The sequence below is a fragment of the Oncorhynchus masou genome, chromosome 31 (genome assembly GCF_036934945.1).
Source record: "Oncorhynchus masou masou isolate Uvic2021 chromosome 31, UVic_Omas_1.1, whole genome shotgun sequence".
NCBI lineage: Eukaryota > Metazoa > Chordata > Actinopteri > Salmoniformes > Salmonidae > Oncorhynchus > Oncorhynchus masou.
This window is the reverse complement of record NC_088242.1, coordinates 86,435,187-86,462,786: the sequence shown is the minus strand read 5'-3', so window position 1 is coordinate 86,462,786 and position 27,600 is coordinate 86,435,187. Positions and strand designations below refer to the sequence as shown.

General features: G+C 42.6%; 1 pseudogene; it reads right to left on the bottom strand.

The window, feature by feature from the left end:
• The window catches only part of LOC135524669 (WD repeat-containing protein 18-like), a 74,738-nt pseudogene that overhangs the window by 25,541 nt on the left and 21,597 nt on the right, over nucleotides 1-27,600 (bottom strand).

Below are 27,600 nucleotides of genomic sequence, written 5' to 3'. Positions count from 1 at the left end.
TAAAAAATACTATAGATACAAATAATAATAATAATATAGATATGATAATAATAGATAATAATAATATAGATAATAATAATATTGATAATAATAATATAGATAATAATAATAATCATCATCATCAAGAAGTAGGATATAGTTTGAGGCCTCTGTTTTGTCCTCCGACCACTCACACCAACGGTACCATCATAAACTCAGCAAAAAAAGAAAATGTCCGTTTTTCAGGACCCTGTCTTTCAAAGATAATTTGTAAAAATCCAAATAACTTCACAGATCTTCATTGTAAAGGGTTTAAACACTGTTTCCCATGCTTATTCAATGAACCATAAACAATGAATGAACATGCACATGTGGAACAGCTTACAGACGGTAGGCAATTAAGGTCACAGTTATGAAAACTTAGGACACTAAAGAGGCCTTTCTACTGACTCTGAAAAACACCAACAGAAAGATGCCCAGGGTCCCTGCTTATCTGCGTTAATGTGCCTTAGGCATGCTGCAAAGAGGCACGAGGACTGCAGATGTGTACAGGGCAATAAATTGCAATGTCCGTACTGTGAGACGTCTAACATGGAACTCGAACCGGCTGCGCGCATGCCATCGTGCATACATTTATTTTGTTCCCTACACCAAAACGCCATCACGATACGCAGGTTAAAATATTAAAAAACTCTGATCCAATTACATTAATTTGGGGACAGGTCGAAAAGCATTAAACATTAATGTAAATTTACCTAGCTAGCTTGCTAGCTAATTTGTCCTATTTAGCTTGCTTGCTGTTGCTGGCTAATTTGTCCTGGGATGTAAACATTGAGTTGGTAAATGCACAAGGTCCTCTACTCTGACAGTTAATCCACAGATAAAACAGTCAACCGAATCGTTTCTAGTCATCTCTCCTCCTTCTAGGCTTTTTCTTCTCTTGACTCTATATTGCGATTGGCAACTTTCATAAATTAGGTGTATTACCGCCACTGACCTTGTTCGTCTTTCAGTCACCCATGTGGGTATAACCAATGAGGAGATGGCACGTGGGTACCCGCTTCTATAAACCAATGAGGTGATGGGGGAGGAAGGACGTGCAGCGTGATCTGCGTCAAAAATAGAACAGACTTCTATTTTAGCCCCTGGCAACGCAGACGCTCGTTGCTCGCACACACGAGCATTGTGTGTGCAATAATTGAATAATATAGATTTCTAAATGTATTTTGCAACACTTACACACGTGAAGCAAGCAGTGTAGTCAGCCTGTAAGACAGCACTACAGGGAGATAGGACAGACAGCTGATCGTCCTTGCAGTTGCAGACCACGTGTAACACTGGATCGGTACACCCGAACATCACACCTGCAGGACAGGTACAGGATGGCAACAACAACTGCCCGAGTTACACCAGGAACGCACAATCTCTCCATCAGTGCTCAGACTCTCCACATTAGGCTGAGAGAGGCTGGACTGAGGGCTTGTAGGCCTGTTGTAAGGAGATCCTTACCAGACATCACCGGCAACAGCATCGCCTATGGGCACAAACTCACCGTCGCTGGACCAGACAGGACTGTAAGTGCTCTACACTGACGAGTCATGGTTTTGTCTCACCAGGGGTGATCGCCGGATTCACGCTTATCGTCGAAGGAATGAGCATTACACGACACCTGTACTCTGGAGTGGGATCAATTTGGAGGTGGAGGATCCGTCATGGTCTGGGGCAGTGTGTCACAGCATCATCGGACTGAGCTTGTCATCATTGCAGGCAATCTCAACGCTGTGCGTTACAGGGAAGACATCCTCCTCCCTCATGTGGTACTCTTCCTGCAGGCTCATCCTGACATGACCCTCCATCATGACAATGCCACCAGCCATACTGCTCGTTCTGTGCGGGATTTCCTGCAAGACATGAATGGGGCGGCAGGGTAGCCTGGTGGTTATAGCATTGGACTAGTAACCAGAAGGTTGCAAGTTCAAATCCCGAGCTGACAAGGTACAAATCTGTCGTTCTGCCCCTGAACAGGCAGTTAACCCACTGTTCCTAGGCAGTCATTGAAAATAAGAATTTGTTCTTAACTGACTTGCCTAGTTAAAGGTAAATAAATAAAAAATAAATAAAAAAGTCCAGTTTTCTGCCATAGCCAGCAAAGAGCCCAGATCTCAATCCCATTGAGCATGTCTGGAACCTCTTGGATCGGAGGGTGAGGGCTAGGGCCATTCCCCCCAGAAATGTCCTGGAACCTGCAGGTGCCTTGGTGGAAGAGTGGGGTAAAATAAAATGGATTTTGACCCCCCCTTTGTTCAGGGACACATTATTACATTTCTGTTAGTCACATGTCTGTGAAACTTGTTCAGTTTGTGTCGCAGCTGTTGAATCTTGTTATGTTCATACAAATGTAAAGTTTGTTAAGTTTGCTGAAAATAAACACAGTTGACAGTGAGAGTTTAATAGACAAAAATGTTTATGGGGGACTGGTATGATCTGTTAAATAAGCCAAATGCTAAATAATTTGAATTGAAGTTAGTTTAAAGCACATTGACTGTACACCTCATTTCTTCAACAGCCTTGTTTTCAAAGCCACCATTCCATAAACTTCCAGTCGCTTGTCAGTGGCTCTGATTTTCTACCACTGCTCTTCCGATTTGTGCCGGTTGAGCCGCAGAGCTTAGAGCAAAAGGGCTGTGAATGGTTTTTTATTGCCTCCATGATCAGGCAGGCCTTCAGAAGGCCAATAACTGCATTTGCTCTCCCAGAACAGAGCTGGGAAAACTGGGCTCGAGCTTGGGAGGGGTGCCCGGGACCTTTTGACGACTCAATTACAGGCTGAACTGGCCCTCTTCACTGATCCTTGAGGAAGACAAGGTGGGGGCTGGGAAGACATCTGGAGAGAGGTTGAGCGCCTCTGACACAGAATGCAGCCCATGGAGCATAGACACCCTCAGGGGAGACAGAGTTGACATCCATCTATACATTTGGGCGTGGTGGTTGTGTTCACAGTTGTTCATAGTTGACTGGTGCGGGTGTTACGGGCTGTTTATTTACTGTATGAAAATAGGCCGCAGTCTAAAGTGTGTGGTTCTCTCTTGTTTTGCTACTGGGGTTGTTGAATAGTCCAAATCTGATGATGTCATTAAAGATTATTTTCAATGAAGTTTAAAATTGTAATATTTAAATAATGGAGTTGAAAAACTGAAAAAAAAACACATTGCAAATGACAAAATAAATAGGTTGTTGATGTTGAACTTTATCATCTAGCCTAATTAGAAGCCTGGTCGCCAGTCTCTGTTTAGTGCTAACATTCCAGTCCTTGTACTCCATATTATGTGCCAAAAATGTTTAGTATGACAGGAGTGGAATGCACATAAGCAGTGGATTATAGCTTAACAAATAAATTCCTGTCTTCTTTAGTGAGGCCTGCATTGAACACCCTCACAACATTGGCATGCAAAAACGCAAATCATTAGATTCATTCTCACATTTCAATACTAGCCCGCTGCTTCTTGACTTGATATACTGTTAGATTATTTTCAAGGAAGAATTTATTACCTGAAAAGAGCTCTCTGGGCTAGTGGTGTTTTCTGACAGCCCAATAATTTCAGTTGCAGAGCAGTGTTGATCAGCTCTGAGGCATTGCATATGGTGGTCGGCAGTGGGGAGTGTGCCTTTCCAGCTGTGTGAGTGAAAATGTGTGTTGTGTGTTTAATAAATAAACTCTGTAAATTAAACTGCTGATCAACACCCAGCATGATCCTCTCAGCCTTCTCTTTAGAAAGTCAGATGACTGCCTTACAATGACGCAAACCTACAAAATCGACAGGGGTAAATAACGCCAAGCTCCAACCCTAAAAAAACAAGAGATTGCACTGCCAAAAAAGAGCTGGCAAGGCCATGGTTCCGTTTAGTTATCCCAGAAGACAGTTCAATAAAAGTGTTGTTGAACGTCGTTACTTCTTCCATCCGGCAAAAACTGATAGACAGCCAACCAGTCACAGTGGCTGAATAAACAGAAACATCCTATTAAAACAAAATGAGTTCGCAACCTGCCCAGTGATGCAACCAAATCCCAGTTCTCTAAAAGCACTTAATGAACAGAAAGGGACTCCACCGTCGCACTGAGTGGGTGCTGTGGCCCATAGAAAGACCAGATGCCTCAATGTGATGGTAACTCTACGGAGAAAAAAACAACTCTACTTTGACAGCTCAGCTCCCTTATAGTCATTAACTGTATCTTTAAACACATTATCTTCATTCTTCTAACAATTAGCTTAGTAGATCTGTTTCCAACAGACTTCCAACATGGCGCGGTTGTCAGGTGATTTGTGACGCCACTGCAAGCCCTCTATATCTGCTTCACAAAGTAACATTAAGAGCAAACATAAATAAACACATCAGTGTACCACTACACAACAGCCCAAGCTGAACCCAAAGCATAGAGCAAGAAGGGAATTGAGTTTGGTGTCTGCCGTTGGCGCCCAGTAAGAGAGACGGAGAGCACGAGCAGACAAAGCCAGCACCTGGAGCATAGTACAGGCCAAAGGGCATGCATGTCAAACCGTACACTCCATGACCTCAAGGAAGGGCAACAGTGGAAAGGTTTAACACGGGCCGGGGGGCAGGATGATGTATAATCTTGGTCAACCCAGAAGTAAAATCTTGCGTCATTTGGTCAGATGTGTGCTTAACTTCTGGGTCTATACGTGTTATAAATTGAGAGCAGTTTACAAAGTCTCCACCCTCGCAAAAGGAAACTAAGCCAAATCACCCTCCCCTTCCGATCCGTGTGGGCAAATGCACACAGTACTCAAAGCGAAGACGTTTAAGCACAGCTTTCGCCCAATCCTGAAAAGTCTATATAACGAGTGACGAAAACCCAAAGACTGGAACTACTGCAGCTCGTTATCTCATTTATCCCATTCAGTCTCGGGAGATTAGGTGATGTATGATTCAGGGTGTTGGGGGAGAAATCAATGTCTCAATGGCTGAACTGAAGAATGGGTTTGGACCACTGAGGTGACACAAGGGTTTGTTGAGACGAGGTGTCATTCAAGCTTACCTTTGTGGTTGATGCTGCAGATGCTCTGCTTGCTTTGGATGTCCCACAGTCGTATGGTCTCGTCGTGGGACCCCGAGAGGAGGAGAGTACCATCCATAGACACAGACAGACAGGTCACTAGCTTCCTGTGGAGGGTTGAGTGGAAAGGGAGATCACCACTTAATAAAATAAGTTTTTCAAACATCATGTTTGGGGCTCAACATTTGTCTAAGCTTGTCCATTATAACCAAGTAAATAATGGATGTAATCTAGAGTCACACAAAATCTCAATTTCAGCAAGTGCGTTATATCAGATTTTTTATTTCTCCAGTTCTGATCGGATACTTTCTCCTGATTTATTAAATGCTATTGTTAGTTTCCTTACAAATGAAATGCGGCTCTAGGCTTCAGTTACATCACAAGTGAGGACAAAAGCCATTGCTGGAAGAAAAATACCTAGCACTTTCCTCCCTAAACCGGTTTTCTTACAGCAGAGTTTCAGCATTGTTATCTTGCTTCTGTTCAGACATTACAGACAACCTAATTACCATGTATGCACATTCCAGGTACGGTACCAAAACAGGGACATACATTATTTATACAAAAGTATGTGGACATCCCTTCAAATTAGTGGATTCGGCTATTTCAGCCACACCCGTTGCTGATGTGTATAAAACCGAGCAAACAGCCATGCAATCTCCATAGACAAACATTGGCAGTAGAATGGTATTACTGAAAAGCTCAGTGACTTCCAACGTGGCACCGTCATAGGATGCCAGTCACCTTTCCAACAAGTCAGTTTGTCAAATTTCTGCCCTGCTAGAGCTGTCCCGGTCAACTGTAAGTGCTGTTATTGTGAAATGGCAACATCTAGGAGAAACAACGGCTCAGCCGCGAAGTGGTAGGCCACACAAACTCCCAAAATGGGACCGACAAGTGCCGAAGCCAGTAGCGCATAAAAATATGTCCTCGGTTGCAACACTCACTAGTGAGTTCCAAACTACCTCTGGACGTAACGTCAGCACAAGAACTGTTGGGAACTGTCGGAGCTTGAAGAAATGTCCATGTCCGAGCAGCCGCACACAAGCCTAAGACCACCATGCGCAATGCCAAGTGTCGGCTTGCATGGTGTAAAGATCGCAGTCATTGGACTCTGGACTCTCATGCTTCACCATCTGGCAGTTCGACGGCTGAATCAGGGTTTGGTAGATGGCAGGAGAAAGCTGCCTACCCCAAAGCATAGTGCCAACTGTGACGTTTGGTGGAGGAGGAATAATGGTCTGGGGCTGTTTTTCATGGTTTGGGCTAGGTCCCTTAGTTCCAGTGAAGCCTCTGAATGTTCTTGAGTGGCCTAGCCAGAGCCCGGACTTGAACCCAATCAAGCATCTCTGGAGAGACCTGAAAATAGCTGTGCAGCAACGCTCCCAATCCAACCTGACAGAGCTTGAGAGGATCTGCAGAGAAGAATGGGAGAAACTCCCCAAATACAGCTTGTAGCGTCATACACAAGAAGACTCAAGGCTGTAATCACTGCCAAAGGTGCTTCAACAAAGTATTGAGTAAAAGGTCTGAAGAAATACAGTACCAGTCCAAAGTCTGGACACACCTACTCATTGCAGGGTTTTTCTTTATTTTTACTATTTTCTACATTGAAGAATAATAGGGTAGACACCAACTATGAAATAACATATATGGAATCATCTAGTAACGAAAAAAAGTGTTAAACAAATCAAAATATATTTTATTTGAGATTCTTCAATGTCAAATCAAATTTTATTGGTCACATACACAGGGTTAGCAGATGTTATTGCGAATGTAGAGGAATGCTTCTGCTTCTAGTTCCGACAGTGCAGCAATATCTAACAAGTAATCTAACAATTACACAACAACTACCTAATACACACAAATCTAAGTGAAGGGATGGAATAAGAATATGTACATATAAATATATGGATGGACCATAACCGACCGGCATAGACGAGATGCAAAATATGGTATAAAATACAGTATATACATATGGGATGAGTAATGTAAGAAATGTAAACATCATTATTAAGGTGCCATTAATAAAGTGACTAGTGATCCATTTGTTAAGAGTGGCCAATGATTTCAAGTCTGTATGTAGGCAGCAGCCTCTGTTTTAGTGATGGCTGTTTAACAGTCTGATGGCCTTGAGATAGAAGCTATTTTTCAGTCTCTCGGTCCCAGCTTTGACGCACCTGTACTGACCTCGCCTTCTGGATGATAGCGGGGTGAACAGGCAGTGGGTGGTTGTTGCCCGTGATGATTATTACGGATACAGGAATCCTGTGTGTGTGTCTGCGTGTATGTATCCTGTGTTCTTTTCTCTCCTTCTCCCCTCACAGGTGAAAATCATCACTCCCCAATCAGTCACCAATCAATCATCAATCAGAAGACACACCTCCTCCTATATCCTACCCAATCACAGTTCCTTTCCCTTGGTTTAAAAACCCTGTCAGTTGTTTGCTTTAGAGCTCAATCTCTCTGTAAATGCCATGTCTGTAGGACTCTCTGTTTCACTCTCTCTTATGTATTGACCTCTCTTTTGTTTGAGCACCTCCATATCACTTTGTCCTCACCTGTGAGTATTGTTTTTGGATATGGTGTTTGTTTGCTGGTGGGAAAAGGGGGAAACAAGACAAGTCGCCCATTGGCATACACTACCCATAGGTTAACTTTGTTAAATACACTATTTAGAACTGGGCGGACCACCCACTGTATCTTTTTGGTTAGTTAGCTGTTGTTGAAATAGGCTAGTCTAGCTTAGGGGTGTTTTTGAATACTTATTGTTTCTTTCCTTGGGTCCAGCTCAGCCCCTTTTCCTGCTCCCCCCATTACTGTGTATTTTCCAATAAACCCTGAGTTTGACGGTAGATTTCAGTTGTCGTGGTTATTTCATTCACACTTACTTTGTCACTATTATAAATTGCATGAGCTATGTTACGGGTCTCATTACCATCCCCCCCTAGACTGTCGGGCCAAAAGGGATTCGTAACAATTATCTTTTTGGCCTTCCTGTGACATCGGGTGCTGTAGGTGTCTTGGAGGGCAGGTAGTTTGCTCCCGGTGATGCGTTGTGCAGCATCGCACCACCCTCTGGAGAGCCGTGCGGTTGTGGGCGGTGCAGTTGCTGACCCAGGCGGTGATACAGCCTGACAGGATGCTCTCTATTGTGCATCTGTAAAATTTCTTCAGCCTCCTGAGGTTGAAGAGGCGCTGATGCGCCTTCTTTACCACGCTGTCTGTGTGGGTGGACCATTTCAGTTTGTCCGTGATGTGTATGCCAAGGAACTTAAACTTTCCACCTTCTCCACTGCTGTCACGTCGATGCGGAGAGGGGGGTGCTCCCTCTGCTGTTTCCTGAAGTCCATGATCATCTCCTTTGTTTTGTCGAAGTTCAGTGAGAGGTTGTTTTCCTGACACCACACTCCGAGTGCCCTCACCTCCTCCCTATTGGCTGTCTAGTCGTTGTTGGTGATCAAGCCTACTACTTTTGTGTCGTCTGCAAACTTGATGATCAAGTTGGAGGCATGCATGGCCATGCAGTCATGGTAAGCCAAACTTTGACAGCTTTAACTTCTTCTCTGCAGATCCTCTAAAGCTCTGTCAGGTTGGATGGGGAGCATCGCTGCACAGCTATATTCAGATCTCTCCAGATGTTCGATCGGGTTCAAGTCCAGACTGGCTGGGCCATTCAAGGACATTCAGAGACTTGTCCTGAAACCACTTCTGTGTGGTTATGGTCGTTGTCCTGCTGGAAGGTGAACCTTCGCCACAGTCTGAGGTCCTGAGCGCTCTGGAGTAGGGTTTCATCAAGAATCTCTCCGTAGTTTGCTCAGTTCATCTTTCCCCTCGATCCTGACAAGTCTCCCAGTCCTTGCTGGTGGACAAAAATCCCCACAGCATGATGCTGCTACCACCATTCTTCACTGTAGGGATGGTGCCAGGTTTCTTCCAGACATGACACTTGGCTTTCAGGCGAAAGAGTTCAATCAAACCAGAGAATCTTGTTTCTCATGGTCTGAGAGTCCTTTAGGTGCCTTTTGGAAAACTCCAAGCATGCTGTCATGTGCCTTTTACTAAGGAGTGGCTTATTTGGCCTCTCTACCATAAAGGCCTGAATGGTGGAGTGCTGCAGAGACAGTTGTCCTTCTGTCCTCCCATCTCTACAGAGGAACTCCGGGGCTCTGTCAGAGTAACCATCGGGTTCTTGGTCCCTTCCCTAAGCAAGGAACCTCTCCCCCGTTTGCTTAGTTTGGCCGGACGGCTAGCTCTGGGAAGAGTCTTGGTGGTTCAAAACTTCTTCCATTTTAAGAATGATGGAGGCCACTGTGTTCTTGGGGACCTTCAATGCTGCAGACATTTTTGGTACCCTTCCCCAGATCTGTACCTCGACACAATCCTGTCTCGGCGCTCTACGGACAATACCTTCAACCGCATGGCTTGGTTTTTGCTCTGACATGCACTGTCAAATGTGGGACCTTATATAGACAGGTGTGTGCCTTTCCAAATGATGTCCAATCAATTGAATTTACCACAAGTGGAATCCAATCAAGTTGTAGAAAAATCCCAAGGATGATCAATGGAAACATTAAGCACCTGAGCTCAATTTCGAGGGTCGGAATACTTATTTATATAAGGTATCAGGTTATTTGTAATACATTTGAGAAATTCTAAAAACTTATTTTCACTTCATCGTTATGGGGTAGATTGACAAGGAAAAATAATTATTTAATCTATTTTAGAATAAGACAAATGTAACAAAATATGGAAAAAGTCCAGGGGACTGAATACTTTCCGAATGCACTGTATATGCCAAGAAGTATGCTTTGTAATGGTTTGTAACTTAAGCTTTGTATGTGAATCCATTCATTGTACAATGTTAATGAGAGAAATACAATTCTCAGACCAATTCTTGCTGGTCAACGTCAACTCCTTGCCTAATCCTTGCTTGTAAATTTAAATTCTTTATGGAGTCATATAAAATGCTTGTCTTATTACGAATCGCATGTGATGTGTGTGTATATATAATGTATATCAAACATATACACATATCAAATATGACTACACTACAATGCCAGGATAGCGCTTTCGATTCCCAGGACCACCCATATGTAAAGTGTATGCCGCATGACTAAGTTCGCTTTGGAAAAAAGTGTCTGCTAAATGGCATATTAAATAGAAGAGCCCTTGAAGGCAGCCCACCTGTGTCCTTTGAAAACCTGGTTACCCTCGTTGTCCGACTGGAATGTCTTAGCCCGACTTAGGCTCTGCAGACCAGAAGAAAGAAGTCAACAGAAGTTCATCAGAGTAAGCAAACCTCAGACTTCTGATAGTTGTTTTTCATTTCCATAGCTAATTAGCTTGCATCTCAGGTACACTCACTAACATGTTCCTCCCTCTCCTCTATTAAGTTGGCAGGGAATTTGTGGCCCTGTCCAGCCTCTTAATGGTTTGATCGATTGACTTAATTGCTTTAATTAGGGATGCGGTTGTGTCAGACATGCAGCAAGAAAGGGAGGACTGGACACCGCTGGACTTGACTATGACCAACTCTAATCATTACATCACTTCTATACTGCCTATGTTGAGGGCACTCAATTCAACATGACAAGTGGACTTGAAAGGGATTTGGTTAAAAGTTAATATTTGTGCTGTTTGTGTAGAAGCCTGGCCTGGGCTTGATGCTCTGGCCAGAAGACTAAAATTCAAATCATTAAGGGAAGGTTTGAGTGGGAGGGAAGCATCGTGTATCATTTCACACCACTCCATTAACTAAAATGTTGGAAGTGGAATGAAAAATACAGTAATTAGTCTAATCCACCACTGATGAAGGATGAAATAAATACAAATTGTGACATTAGCCTGTTAAAATCAAGTGCTTAAATCCGTGAGGGATGTCCGGAACCATTTAGCAAGAAAATGTGTTTCCTATGGCAAAAAAAGTCTTGGCAGGATTACATTTCAAAACCTTCACACTGCAGGAAAAGGAAACAGCTGGTTGCTGCTGGCTCACAGTGGGGAAGAGAATTCTCAGCCTGTCTGTCTGTCTGTCACTATGCCTATTTATCCAAATGTGACAATTCTGGGCTCACTGTCTCATCTCCTGCTGAACAATTTTGACAACAAGGGGGGAACTAAACCTCACAACGATCGCAGCTCTCACTCAGAATGAATAAGAACTTCTGCCCAGCTAGGGTATGAAATCCCCTTTATTAAACAATGATCCAAAGGCACATTCACAGTTAAGCTCTCTAGGAAATGAATAACCCTCTCCAAATCGGGTAAACAGCACAATTAGGGGAGCAGGAAAAGACATGCTGGTGAAGAGTTAATGCCTTTTGGATGCTGACTGTAGAGGTGGCAGTTTCAAAATTATATTCAGAAAATGTTTTAAGCTGTATCAGGAGATGTGGTTGTTAAGGGAATGATGGTTAATTTATGGGATTGGTGCAGTGTCCAAATACAGTATACAGGTAGTTTTAATACAAAGTGATCCCACTCTTTGTTAAAAAATAAACCACAATATGTTCAGATATGCAACAACCCTATTGGATTCAGACAAATTATGTAAAAATTAATACATAAAAAATGAAAAATATCAAACATTTGTGATGGAATCCAGTTGGCCCAAAGTAATAACACTAACTATCAAGACAAGCAGTCATGAAGAGTGTCAAGCAATGTTAACCAGAAAGAGGGAAGAGATGTCTTTATCAAATCATACATTTAGAGGATTAAACTGGAAAAATGCAAACACCACAATATCCATTCTCAATCAAAACATGGAAAGAAGGAGATACAGATGATCTGCAATTTCTTTAGAATGAATGACAAAGAATGCGGCATAATGAAGTAGATCATTATAATTTAAGAGCCAGGGGGAAGCCAGAGGAAATGGTGGAGCAGTAAAAAGCTGTGATTTCACTCACCAGCATCTATAGACTTAACTTGAACCATAGAAAACAACAATGCAGAGATAATGTGATTTAATGCAGAGCAGGGCTATAAAAGCTTTCTTCTCTCTCCAATTTACTTCATTATCCAATTGATCTTTAAGATGCAGCATTCCTAAATAATTAAGCTTCTAAAGACTGGTTGGAAGTCCAAGGCGTGCGAGTCAATGGGTTAGCGGCTTGGCTTTCAAAATCTTTAAAGGCCCAATGCAGACGTTTTTATATCAATATCAAATCATTTTCCGGTAACAGTTAAGTACCCTACTGTGATAGTTTCCATTAAAATGGACAAAAATTGCTTTTTAGTTTCTCAAGGAAGAATTTTGCTAAGACTGTCTGGGAGTGGTCTGCATGGAGAGGGGTGAACTTAAAACTAGCTGTTATTGGCAGAGAGTCTATTGGTTACCAGGCAAGCTGAAACTCTTGCCCATGCAAACAGGCTGATTAGAAGGTCCTGTGTACATTGTATTTTCAACCAGCAACTATCAGGAATTAACACTGATACATTTTTTTCAAACTTTCAGTGTTATTTTTCATTATCTGTCGTACAATATGATACAAAACACAGTGAAAACTTAATTTTGGCTGCACTGGGCCTTTAAAGGCAAGCAATAAAGATCTGAGGAACGTTCGCACACTAATAAGATATGATTAGAGATACAGGACCAAAGTGAAGGGGTCGGTAGGCATTAATAAGATAAGTCGAGCAACTCGTGTATCCAAACAGGATCTTGACCAGGGGAATTTTCTATCTCAATAATTACGGCTTGCAAACAGGTATTTTAAGCATACATAAAACATACTTCAATATGAATAAATTAAATGATATGTCATCTCAGAAATCTTGTCATATCAATGACTATTTATTGACTTTAAGCCATTCTTCCTGAGGTCAAGTCATTCCACTACAACATTAAAAGCCAGTATTTCTATACTTATGACAAAAAAACAAACATAAGCGGTAGAGTCTCCTGACCAATAGCAGAATATTAGACGAAGTAATCTGCACCGGAGATAAAACATTCTAACAAAAACAAAAAAAGGAGCAGTCTAAATCTATATGACCGTTTCTGTGAATATTGTCATACTCCCTGTCAGCCTGACTGACTAACATGAACTTGTTGGTTGTATTAATAACCTGTGAGAGGACTGGAACAATAACCATGAGTCAGTGAAAGAGGGGGGGGGGGTGTATCTGTATCACTCTTTCACAGAAGAGTGCTTTTCTCCACTCAAACCTGATGCCTCTGGGATATTGTTTGTTTGGCCATACATCCAAGTGCCACCCACAACATTTCCAGCGTCGCGGATTTGGGGGGGGAGGTGTACACAATTACAAAGTAAATGAGATGACGAGAAAGAGGTTGAAAAACTGAAATGTGCGAGTTTTAATTATCGATACATGAAGAATAAATGGGGCAGTGAGATTTGGTCATTGAAGCACAGATTTGGAGGCACTCGGTCTGAGCTTCCTGCAGGACTGTGAGAGGAAGAGAAAGGAGACAGGAAGTGTCTGTAATGGGGGGCGATGCCTACGGGCAACCCGCCTGCACAGGGAGTGACTCACACCCAGTTTCGTATGACTGCAAGAGCCAGAATAAGGGAAAATCAGGTTTTAAATAGAAATGGGGTATTCTAATGAGGGGAGGGGGATCCTTTCTTCTGCAAAAATGTTCCCATTAATTTCTGTCATGTTTAATTGAGTCTTTTCTGCAAGTTTCTTTACCTGACATGAAACTCATGACAAGTAGAAAGGAGAAGAGAGGACAAAGCTTGAACCTCAAACTAAACATCCATTGATGTTCTTCTTTGATCCAGTTGGTTATGTCGGTTACATACACAATTTGGATTCATTCGGTGCAGCTTGACAAACACACATTGTTATGCATGGAAATGTGACTTTCTGGGGCACAAAAGAAGCCCATCCTGCAAATAAACCATAAATCATTTTCATGCCTAATACAAAAGTCCATCTTGTGTTAAATGATCTGTCAAAGCTGAGGAACAAAGATCCTGGTTAGCATGTTGCAGTAAGTCTAGATGCACTAAACCGGGGGACTGTGACTCTGAACCATGACAGGTCTCCTTTCTCCTTGAAGAGAAGCTGTCAGAAAGGATCCCACTTGACCAGTGACAGTGCCGTTCAAGATTAGGGGGGACCATTTCTTTTTTTTTACAAGCATCGCATTATTTCTTCTATATTCCATTAACCCGTCGCAAGGTAACACACAGGTTTAGGCTACTACATGATACTAGAATTTGCCCCATATCCATCACGAGGTAGCTACAACCTAGCCTGCAAATTAATGTTTATTACATAGGTGCACAGGTCGAGAGACAAATTGGCGTAATCAAGGTAACAGACAGTAACACATTCAATACCGCCGTGAACACCTTTGCCTGCATCTAGCTGATCTGGGATGTAATCACACAAAACAAATAGAGTTTCTATTGGACAAATTCAGGTAGGTCCTTCCCGGTTTCATTTAGTCTGCTTTTGTTTAAGAAATGTTTTGCAACAGAATTGTCAGAAAGAATCACCCACACACACACAGTTTACTTTCATAGTAGCCACATGCAGCATCATCACTTTGCTCGTTGTATAATTCCTTCTCGCATTATGTGCTCTCCTCCGCTCACCTTTTCCCTTCGCTTGTGGACTTCAGTGCACAACACAACAGCGGTCTGTGACAAGGTACAAAAACCTCCTCAAGCCAAACCTTCATACCATAACCACTAACCGTTACACAGCCTACATCGTTGCCACCATATTAACGTTATAGTCAACAAACTAGAACTTACGCATTAATAAACCGTCAATTTTTGAAAAAAATAATTTGTTCAAAACTGTTCAAATATTGTCTTTCTCTCTGAGTCAACTATGCACCACACTTTATGCACTGCAGCTTAAACGTTCAATACTAGATTCATTCTCTGATCCTTTGATTAGGTAGACAAGATGTTAGTTCATACTGCAAGAGCTCTGATGACTTCTGGAGGACGTCCTCCAACCTGCCATAATTACCTTGTGAGTCTAAGGAAGGGGATGATAAGCATGAGCCTCCTAGGTTTTGTATTGGAGTCAATGAACCCAGAGGAGGATGGAAAATAGCTGTCCTCAGGCGACACCATGGTGCTACCCTAGAGAGTGCTGTTGAGGCTACTGTAGACCATTGCAAAACAGTGTGTTTTTATCAGTTATTTAATGACGTGACTATATTTTGTATAGTTGTATCTAAAAAGGATAACTTTTAATGTTTCACTATTTACATTTTTCTTAAATTCCCTGAAGAGGATGGTCCTCCCCTTCCCCTCTGAGGAGCCTCCACTACACTTGACTACTCTTATGGGAATGTACAGCAACCAGGAGCCACACAAGGATAAAAGAAGTCCCTCAAGAGGCATGGGATCAGACAACAGTCCCTGTGAAAGACCCCAGATTATTTACAACCCAAACACACTGGTCATGCCAGTGATCCCCCCTTTCCCATGTTCTACAACCTCTCCACCTTTCAGGCCAACAGTGGAGATTCACCCATACAAGGATGGTGCAATGCTTAGAAAGTTAATGGAAAATCAACAGTTGAGTGCTTTTAGAGAATTCCCCCACTACATGTGCAGAATTACAAATAGAGGTAGATTAACATTTTATTTATATTTTCCCTTTCAACTGAAGAAGTCTTTCTCAGTGGATTACTGTAAATTGGAAAACACAGGGTGAGCCCAAGCAAAGATACTATAGGGATGCTGCAGAGTAGTGTTCTGGAACTGCCCTACTGATCTCCCACCAGCTTTGTGCAAGCATAACCTGCCTTGTGCACCAGAGAGATGTGGACCGGTCCAAACATCACTCCCATTCCCCTCTTCACTAACAAACTTTAGCAGCTCTGTTCCATGCCAGCACTGAGGAGACACATCAAGGCGCTGTCAGCTGATCAGAGGGACACCTCTTAAGTTTACTGTATTTTCATGTGTCACTAGAAATGTACAGGACGAACTCATAGGGAATTGAGTCAAAGTTGTATTATAAGGCAAATGACACGTGGAGGGTGATTATTTTATTTGTGATGTTCTGAATTTATTTATTTTGTTTGTGTGTACATGGAAAAAGTGTCCTGCTGTGTGCCTTCACCTGTGGAAATTAAATCAAGTTTTCATTAAAATAATTAATAAATCAGGTAACGGGTTTGATGACAGTATATGGAAAGTTATTTTCATGTGCTGGAAATAAATGTGCTTATTTGACTCTATTCATCTGCAGTCTTCAAAGATGCTAGCTGTGACCTGGGCTGGGCTGTATACCGTATTTTTGTCTCAGGATGGTAAGTTGGTGGTTGAAGATATCCCTCTTGTGGTGTGGGGGATGTGCTTTGGCAAAGTGGGTGGGGTTATATCCTTCCTGTTTGGCCCTGTCCGGGGGTGTCCTCGGATGGGGCCACAGTGTCTCCTGACCCCTCCTGTCTCAGCCTTCAGTATTTATGCTGCAGTTGTTTATGTGTCGGGGGGCTAAGGTCAGTTTGTTATATCTGGAGTACTTCTCCTGTCCTATTCGGTGTCCTGTGTGAATTTAAGTGTGCTCTCTCTAATTCTCTCTTTCTCTCTTTCTTTCTCTCTCTCAGAGGACCTGAGCCCTAGGACCATGCCTCAGGACTACCTGACATGATGACTCCTTGCTGTCCCCAGTCAACCTGGTCGTGCTGCTGCTCCAGTTTCAACTGTTCTGCCTTATTATTATTGGACCATGCTGGTCATTTATGAACATTTGAACATCTTGGCCATGTTCTGTTATAATCTCCACCCGGCACAGCCAGAAGAGGACTGGCCACCCCACATGCCACCCCAGAGGACTGGCCACCCCACCCCACCTGGTTCCTCTTAAGTTTCTTGCTAGGTTTTGGCCTTTCTATGGAGTTTTTCCTAGCCACCGTGCTTCTACACCTGCATTGCTTGCTGTTTGGGGTTTTAGGCTGGGTTTCTGTACAGCACTTTGAGATATCAGCTGATGTACGAAGGGCTATACAAATACATTTGATTTGATTTGATTTTACGATAGGCCGGAACTGATGCATGGACCGGTTTGGGTTTTTACTTCACCTTCTATAAATGGTATTTGAATGTTTGGTTTGTTAAATGTGATACGCAGTTTGTAACGTCCATTTTTATAGTTTACTTCCCTTCTTGAGTTTCCCTCTCTGCTCTCTCTTTCTGCATGCCGATTTAGCCTCGCCCCGTCACTCAAGGAGCGCATTTGTTGTTCCTTCGACCATGAGACACTTGTGTTCAGTCTGCAACAATGTTGATGACAACGATGCGGTTTTCACTTTGCTTCTTAATATAAATCCACTAGCGTTCTATAACTACACTATTGGTTTGTATTTCTTACATATGCAAACAGCTAGTTTGTCCTTTATTAGCAAGTTGGGCCTAAATCTGAAAAACTGCTTCTATCTCAAGGCCATCACTGTTAAACAGCCACCACTAACATTGAGTGGCTGCTGCCAACACACTGACTCAACTCCAGCCACTTTAATAATGGGAATTGATGGGAAATGATGTAAACTATATCACTAGCCACTTTAAACAATGCTACCTAATATAATGTTTACATACCCTACATTATTCATCTCATATGTATACGTATATACTGTACTCTATATCATCTACTGCATCTTTATGTAATACATGTATCACTAGCCACTTTAACTATAACACTTTGTTTACATACTCCTCTCATATGTATATACTGTACTCAATACCATCTACTGTATCTTGCCTATGCCGCTCTGTACCATCACTCATTCATATATCTTTATGTACATATTCTTTATCCCCTTACACTTGTGTCTATAAGGTAGTAGTTTTGGAATTGTTAGCTAGATTACTTGTTGGTTATTACTGCATTGTCGGAACTAGAAGCACAAGCATTTCGCTACACTCGCATTAACATCTGCTAACCATGTGTATGTGACAAATAAAATTTGATTTGATTTGCTTTGATTTGAAATCTTGTTAGCTGCTAATGCTAATCGCTAGCCAGATAATAAATGTGCTGAGTCAGAGCAAACTCAATTAGCTATACAGCCTGATAATACCAGTGATGGTGTAGACCTAAATCTGCATGTGTTTTATGCAACAGTATCTTCTAAATAAAAAAAGGAATAGGCAAAGCAAGAATATGTTAGCTACATGAAGTTGCTAAGAGAATGCATTCAATGTAGCCAAAGATTATAGGGTCCCTTGGGAAACACATAAACACTATGGATCCTAGATGGTCACAATAACTCCTCCCTGGCATTTTCATTTGTTTTCATGTCAAACACTGTATTCAAAGTGCCCACTATTATATTCTAACTATATAATTAGAATAATAATTCTATTTCCATGATTCCAACAGTTCACTCAAGTGTTTTTCTCAAAATCTCAAGTCAAATCGCAATTGTAATACTTGGTTAAAAATAAGGCCTAGATTGTTTGCCCATTTTGTGCAGCCCTACGTGGCAGTGTGGAAATTATCTCAAATTATCGCAGGAATTGCATACATTTATGAAAATGCAGAAAATTATTTTTGTTGTTTTGAACAGTATAAAAAAAATCCATGGATGAATACCCCTTGCAATCATTTAAAATGTACAAATTAATAAAAAAACAAAAACAGAAATACCTTATTTACATAAGTATTCAGACCCTTTGCTATGAGACTTGAAATTGCACTCAGGTGCATCCTGTTCCCATTGATGATCCTGATCCTGTGGTAAATTCATTGGTTGGATATGATTTGGAAAGGCACACACCTTTCTTTATAAGGTCCCACAGTTGACAGTGAATGTCCGAGCTAAAAACAAGCCATGAGGTTGAATTGTCCATAGAGCTCAGAGACAGGATTGTGTCGTGGCACAGATCTGGGGAAGGGTACCAAAAAATGTCTGCAGCATTGAAGGTCCCCAAGAACACAGTGGCCTCCATCACTCTTCAATGGAAGAAGTTTTGAACCACCAATACTCTTCTTAGAGCTGGCTGCCCGGCCAAACTGAGCAATAAACCCAATTGTCACACTGACAAAGCTCCAGAGTTCCTATGTGGAGATGGGAGAACCTTCCAGAAGGACAACCATCTCTGTAGCACTCCTCCAAATCAGGCCTTTATGGTAGAATGGCCAGACAGAAGCCACTCCTCAGTAAAAAGGCACATGACAGCCCGCTTGGAGTTTGACAAAAGGCACCTAAAGGATTCTCAGACCATCAGAAACAAGATTATCTGGTCTGATGAAACCAAGACTGAACACTTTGGCATTCACATCTTGAGGAAGCATGGCACCATGATGGTGAAAGCATCATGCTGTGGGGATGTTTTTCAGAGGCAGGGACTGGCAGACTAGTCAGGATCGAGGCAAAGATGAACAGAGCAAAGTACAGAAAGATCCTTGATGAAAACCTGCTCCAGAATGCTCAGGACCTCAGACTGGGGTGAAGGTTCACCTTTCCAACAGGACAACAACCCTAAGCACACATCCAAGACAACACAGGAGTGGCTTCAGGAACAAGTATCTATGTCCTTGAGTGGGCCAACCATAGCCCGGACTTGAACACGGGTCTTTCATCTCTGGGGAGACCTGAAAATAGCTGTGCAGTGACACTCCCCATCCAACCTGACAGAGTTTGAGAGGATCTGGAGAGAAGAATGGGAGAAACTACCCAAACACAGGCAGCATCATACCCAAGAAGACTGGAGGCTGTAATCACCGCAAAAGGTGCTTCAACAAAGTACTGAGTAAAGGGTCTGAATACTTGAGTAGATGTGATAGTTAATTTTTTTTTAAATAAATTTACATTTCATTTTTTTTGTTGCTTTGTCATTATGGGGTATTGTGTGTAGATTAATGAGGGGAAAAACCTATTTAATCCATTTTAGAATAAGTCAAAACTCAAAAAGACAAAAAGTCAAGGGCTCTGAATACTTTCCCGAATGCACTGTATGTGTTGCCACCATAGGGTCACGCACTACTCATAAAGTAAACTTTTATTATTAAAAAATATAAAATACCATCAAACCATCCATTTTTTTTATTTTAAATACCGTGATATAATATATTTTGGCCATATCGCCTAGACCAAGTTGTGATGTCAGACTGAAATAAAAAATATCAGCGCACAATAGGTACTGAATACACCAGGAGATAAAGTTATGACGTGCAAAATCCATTTTAGAGATGGATACGCCAGTTCAAAGTATCTTAGTTACGACACTTTCTCTTGGTGCATCGCCAGACTGTGGCCTAATGTACCCGCTGTATATCTGTTTTCCAATTTGCTGTCACCCGTCTGAGCTCGCCCCTGTCCAGACACTTCTCTCCGTGGGCACTATCCACAACGGGTTGGTTATTTATGGTAGGGCAACCTGTTTATAATGTACAGGAAGGCCACTGATGAAACCTTGATGTTATGAAACAAAAATCCCATGTTCGAGTGGGCAAGGTTGCGCTTGATGGATGCTCGATTAAGGTAGACCCACAGTTTGTGAATTAAACCCGTTGAGACGTTAACCCTAGGAAAGCTCAGGGGTAAACTGTGAAAGGCTAAGGTGGTGAAGACAAAAAAAAAATAGCTTACCTGGCTGCAGAGGGACACTTGGAATATACCGCCGTCGCTGCCGCCACAGAAGAGGCAGTACTCGCAGGGGTCAAGGTTCACTGACATGATGCCCACGTCAAAGAGAACAGACAGGAGCATCTCACCTGAGGATAGCTCCCATAGCTATAGAGAGGTTGAGAGAAGAAAGGAGATAAAGAGGGAGAGGGATGCATAGGTAAATTGAGCTGAGTTGTGGACATTGGTTAATTTCAGCTTTAGGAAATACATTTTGAGGGCTGCTAACATCATACACTGCTAAAATTTTAAGGGCTCACATTAGGCTTCGGCGATACACCTTTTACCGGTGTATTTCGACGGTATAACTTCCAATACCGGAAAAAAAAATTTTAAATGCGTATGTAAACTCTTAACATATTTACACTTAACATGTGTAAATATGTTAAGAACATAAGATTCAACAACTGAGACACAAAATGAACAAGTTCCACAGACATGTGACTAACAGAAATGGAATAATGTGCCCCTGAACAAAGGGGGGAGAGGTCAAAAATCAAAAGTAAAAGTCAATGCAGCTGGTGGCCACGCCAGATACTAAGTAATGCAGTGCATCTCCTCCTCGTGGACTGCACCAGATTTGACAGTTCTTGCTGTGAGATGTTACCCCAATCTTCCACCAAGGCACCTGCAAGTTCCCGTCACATTTCTGGGGGGGAAATGTGCCCTCACTCTCCGATCCAACAGGTCCCAGACGTGCTTAATCGGATTGAGATCCAGGCTCTTTGCTGGCCATGGCAGAACACTGACATTCCTGTCTTGCAGGAAATCATGCACACAATGAGCAGTATGGCTGGTGCCATTGGCATGCTGGAGGGTCATGTCAGGATGAGCCTGCAGGAAAGGTACCACATGAGGGAGGAGGATGTCTTCCCTGTAACGCACAGCGTTGAGATTGCCTGCAATGACAACTAAGCTCAGACCGATGATGCTGTGACACACTGCCCCAGACCATGACGGATCCTCCACCTCCAAATTGATCCCACTCCAGAGTACAGGTCTTGTGTAATGCTCATTCCTTCGACAATAAACGTGAATCCGACAATCACCCCTGGTGAGACAAAACCATGACTCGTCAGTGTAGAGCACTTTTTTTTACAGTCCTGTCTGGTCCAGTGACGGTGGGTTTGTGCCCATAGGCAATGCTGTTGCCGGTGATGTCTGGTGAGGACCTGCCTTATAACAGGCCTACAAGCCCTCAGTCCAGCCTCTCTCAGCCTAATGCGGACAGTCTGAGCACTGATGGAGGGATTGTGCGTTCCTGGTGTAACTCGACAGTTGTTGTTGCCATCCTGTACCTGTCCCGCAGGTGTGATGTTTGGATTTACCACTCCTGTGCAGGTGTTGTTACATGTGGTCTGCCACTGCGAGGATGATCAGCTGTCCATCCTGTCTCCCTGTAGCTCTGTCTTGGGCGTCTCACAATACGGACATTGCAATTTATTGCCCTGGCCACATCTGCAGTCTTCATGCCTCCTTGCAGCATGCCTAAGGCATGTTCACGCAGATGAGCAGGGACCCTGGGTATCTTTCTTTTTGTGTTTTTCGGAGTCAGAAGAAAGGCCTCTAGTGTCCTAAGTTTTCATAACTGTGACCTTAATTGCCTACCGTCTGTAAGCTGTTAGTGTCTTAACGACCGTTCCACATGTGCATGTTTATAAATTGTTTATGGTTCATTGAACAACCATGGGAGACAGTGTTTAAAGCCTTTACAATGACGATCTGTGAAGTTATTTGGATTTTTATGAATTATCTTTAAAGACCGGCCCCGTGAAAAAGGGACGTTTCTTTTTTTGCTGAGTTCATGTATATATGGGGCACTCCCACCTTGCAAGGACAGTGGGGCTGCGTGCTACGCCACTGCTTATAACTATAAGTTAAGTATAATTATAAGAAATCTAAGATGTGTCAAATAAATTATATCCAGCTCAGGGCTCCAATCAAACACATGTATTTATAAAGCCCTTTTTACATCAGCTGATGTCACAAAGTGCTGTACAGAAACCCAGCCTAAAACCCCAAACAGCAAGCAATGCAGATGTAGAAGCACGGTGGCTTGGAAAAACTCCCTAGAAAGACAGGAACATAGGAAGAAAGCTAGAGAGGAGCCAGGCTCTGAGGGGTAACCAGTCGTCTTCTGGCTATGCTGGGTTGAGATAACAGAACATGGCCAAGATGTTCAAAAGTTCATAGATGACCATAGATGATCAAATAATAATAATAATCACAGTGGTTGTAGAAGGTGCAACAGGTCGGCACCTCAGGAGTAAATGTCATTTGGATTTTCATAGCCGATCATTCAGAGTTAGAGACAGCTGGTGCGGGCAGTAGAAAGAGTCGAAAACAGCAGGTCTGGGACAGGTAGCACATCCGGTGAACAGGTCAGTGTTTCATAGCTGCAGGCAGAACAGTTGAAACTGGAGCAGCAGCACAACCAGGTGGACTGGGGACAGCAAGGAACCATCAGCTATGATTTGGTTTCATAACTTGCTACCTAAGTGGCTAGATGTCAAGATTAAGCTTATTGGTTACAGCAGAGAAATTCAATCCCCTCCTGGATCAAGATCCCTGGTACCTAAATTGTTTTGCGCAACAACAACAAAAAGTATATATTTTTAAATAGCGACACTTCTGTGCATATTTGGTAATACCATATACCCCAAATATGGTAGAGAAACTTTTGAAAATCTGGATACTGCCCAACACTAGCTCACGCTCTTTATGACAAAAAGAGTGAGGGAGACCAAGAAAGAGAGCGCAAGAGCGAGAGAACAAAGATAATGGTGTGTGAGCTCACACTGCAGGGCTGTTCCCCTGAATCTGTCTGTCTGAGAGGAGTGGGCCATTTTAGCGTGCTGGGCACTAAAATACATCTTAGTCTGCAGAAAGTCTGCACATTTCTGTTCCAACCTCAACTTAATGACTTGGATAGATCAAATCATTTAGTGGCTATGACACTTAACGTCTTTTGCCAAGATCTTGAAGGCAATTCATTGAGTAAGGAGAGAGAAAAAAACTGCTGAGGAACAAATTTTGGAAGTGGAAAGTATGTTACGTAAAAGGGGTGTAGGTTTGGTGACTTGTGATCAGCTACGTTATATTGCACTAATTACTTCTCTAATAGGATGGCCCAATGGGGTGTCTTCACAGTGCGTGCAAAACGTTTAGGCATAATACCTCAATATTCATCCAGTGTTGGACACAGCTGGTGCTATATAACCATGCCAACCAACCAGCAGTTAAAAGAAACATGTTGAATGAGTTCTCATGGTGGAAGTGGGCTACATAAGCTTGACAAGTTCTGTATAAGATGGACGACTATACATGTGTGGCCATTTGGCTTATGTGACTTGAGCATCCTTCAGATAGCAGTGAAACTGTCCTGATGGACAGCTTCAGCATCACCTCTGCATTGTCCCCTTCCTAGTTAAATCCCACTTGATTGATATTCCTTTAGGATATAAAACAAGCTGTCCGTAAAATAGCGTTGGGAATTCCGCCCATAATTTAACTCGATCAATGCCCACAACCCTATCATAAAACAAAAATGCTGAAGTCAAGGGATATGGAAATAGTCTACAATTGGCTTTATGGAAGCATACTAGCTATATGTGCTGTATAATGTCCCAGGCTCTTGAGTACATTACTCCCCACCTGATCCTTTTATTCAGGTGTAAACACTAAGACCTTGTGCATTCTTGAACAACCGTTTAGATAACATTATTGTTTATATTTATTTCCTTGGTCTGTTCCAGTGTACAAATACAGTTTATTTATGACAGAATGTTCCTGTTGGCAACTGTACTTAAAACAGTTTGATTTGAAAATTGAGAACCGTGAGATCATGGACTGCAACTGTTGCAAGGGAAGTCAGAAACTCGTGGAAAACATCTCAGAAACTTGATGAAAAGCGTGAGACAATAACAGCGTTTGAGTTTTTGAACATCAGGGTCACAGCACTGAAACATTATCGCAATGGGATCCTGCAAAAAATGTCTGGTGATGGCGAATGGTATTTTAAACAGAGAAGAAAAACCTAAATAAAGTCATCTTTATCATAAATTCCCAATGTTTGAATTACAAGTGTTTACTAAGTGTTATTGTACATCACAGAATAATAGAATTTAGTTCTGATGTTGAAGGATGCATGATTACAACATATGTGACCAACTCTAGCAGACTCAATTAAAGCCCAGTAAAACAACAAAGTGACGAAAAAGCCAGATTAATGAATGACATGAAAAATATATGCGCTCACTTTGGTAAAACTCAAATCAAATTGATTTTCATTGCACCATTTATCAAAATAAAACATTGTTAACAGCTCGAAGCAAAACCCTGGTGGTTCTTGGGCGAGAAAAACAACTTGAGAGCCAGAAGGTCTGAACAATGCCAACTACACAACCCAGCCATGGAATTACAAACATATGACTACACCAAACATAAAAACACTAAATGCTAAGAGTGAAACTATCAAGGTAAAACATTTCTGGGGTTTTTGGATTATGCAAAGTTTACTGATATGAAATAATTCCGAACACCCCCTCCCATCCGTCCAACTCTGCTCCAAGACACGACACTGGTGTGTCTGAGTGTTTATTAGAGGGAATGGAGGGGTGCATCTATTTAGTCTGCCATAGTGGTGGGAGGCTACTGAAAGTTTACTATAGCCCAACCTGCCTCGTGCCATCAACCCCTGGGCCCCTATCTACAAAGCATCTCAGAAAAGATCCTAGGAATCCTGTTAAAACCTTAAGACAAAAACTCCCAGTACAGAGTAGGTTTTAGGTTGATGTTAGGACACTGCTCAGACAAACTCTGAGCCAGGAGTAAAAATCAACTCATAAAAGTTTCTCAGCTGGTAATCACAACAGTTTGAGGTACCGCAAACGAAAGATGGTGATAACGCTCTGACATGGTTGTAAATTATGGGGAATAACCAATCGCGTTGAGGCATCTCCAGCTGCTTCAGACAACTATGGTGAATGTGATGTAATTCTTGCCGGACATTTTCTTAAGAAATTCTGATCTTTTGAATAATGTGATAGGATTACCGGTAGGTAATGCACTGAATAATACAGTATAATGGTTGTTGAAAGCGATTTTAAAATAATATTACTGTCTTCACTTCTGTTCAACAACTCTAAATAGCTTTTGACACAGTAGGCATGAAGTTACTTGCCAATAACGTTTCATTAGACGTTTGAAATGTAATTAATCACTGAACACATAGGCCCTTGATGCTGTCAATTGCCCAACGTATAGGCATGCCAAATTTTGGCATATTTTTTAACAACGTGATGTTGCGCTCCAAAAGGAATAACATGATGTAGGTTACTGAAATAATCTAAACTAAATTTTATTAGGGCCCCCAAAAGGCCGGTTCTGACTGCATGTGTGGGTATGGATGTGGGTATGGATGTGGGTATGGATGTGGGTATGGATGTGGGTATGGATGTGGGTATGGGTATGGATGTGGGTATGGATGTGGGTATGGATGTAGGTATGGATGTGGGTATGGATGTGGGTATGGATGTGGGTATGGATGTGGGTATGGATGTGGGTATGGGTATGGATGTGGGTATGGATGTGGGTATGGATGTGGGTATGGGTGTAGGTATGGATGTGGGTATGGATGTGGGTATGGATGTGGGTATGGATGTGGGTATGGATGTGGGTATGGATGTGGGTATGGATGTGGGTATGGGTATGGATGTGGGTATGGATGTGGGTATGGATGTGGGTATGGGTGTAGGTATGGATGTGGGTATGGATGTGGGTATGGATGTGGGTATGGATGTGGGTATGGATGTGGGTATGGATGTGGGTATGGATGTGGGTATGGATGTGGGTATGGGTATGGATGTGGGTATGGATGTGGGTATGGATGTGGGTATGGGTGTAGGTATGGATGTGGGTATGGATGTGGGTATGGATGTGGGTATGGATGTGGGTATGGATGTGGGTATGGATGTGGGTATGGGTGTAGGTATGGATGTGGGTATGGATGTGGGTATGGATGTGGGTATGGATGTGGGTATGGATGTGGGTGTGGATGTGGGTGTGGGTGTGGGTGTGGATGTGGGTATGGATGTGGGTATGGATGTGGGTATGGATGTGGGTGTGGGTGTGGGTGTGGATGTGGGTATGGATGTGGGTATGGATGTGGGTGTGGATGTGGGGGTGGATGTGGGTATGGATGTGGGTATGGATGTGGGTATGGATGTGGGTATGGATGTGGGTGTGGGTGTGGATGTGGGTATGGATGTGGGTATGGATGTGGGTATGGATGTGGGTATGGATGTGGGTATGGATGTGGGTGTGGGTGTGGGTGTGGATGTGGGTATGGATGTGGGTATGGATGTGGGTATGGGTGTAGGTATGGGTGTAGGTATGGGTATGGATGTGGGTATGGATGTGGGTATGGGTATGGGTGTAGGTATGGGTGTAGGTATGGGTATGGATGTGGGTATGGATGTGGGTATGGATGTGGGTATGCAGACCCATCAGGAGATCAGATTTATTGTGGCCCCCACCCCCATCAAATTTGCCAATCACTGTTCTCGATTATTTATGTGTTGATCATATAGAAATATTTAAATATTATTTTAACTCTATAACAATTGCCTGTCTATGGCGCAGGAACCACTGACAGGCTGCCCTTTTCTATTATGAAGACACCTGCTGGTAAATTAGGACAGCTTATGGAGGTCTCCTTAATATCTATCAACTAGGTAGAACTCTTCTGACTAAAGAGGCTTCATGCATAGGGCTGTTACGGTGACTATATTACTGCCACAGCAGCAGTCACAAATCAGGACCGCAGTCAAATTCCAAATATGCTACCCTATTGAGCTGTTGTTGGAGCAGCTTGACTGTATGGTACATAAGAAGAGCCCATCAAGCCAATCCAACTTGTGGGAGGTGCTTCAGGAAGCATGGGGTGAAATCTCTTTAAATTACCTCA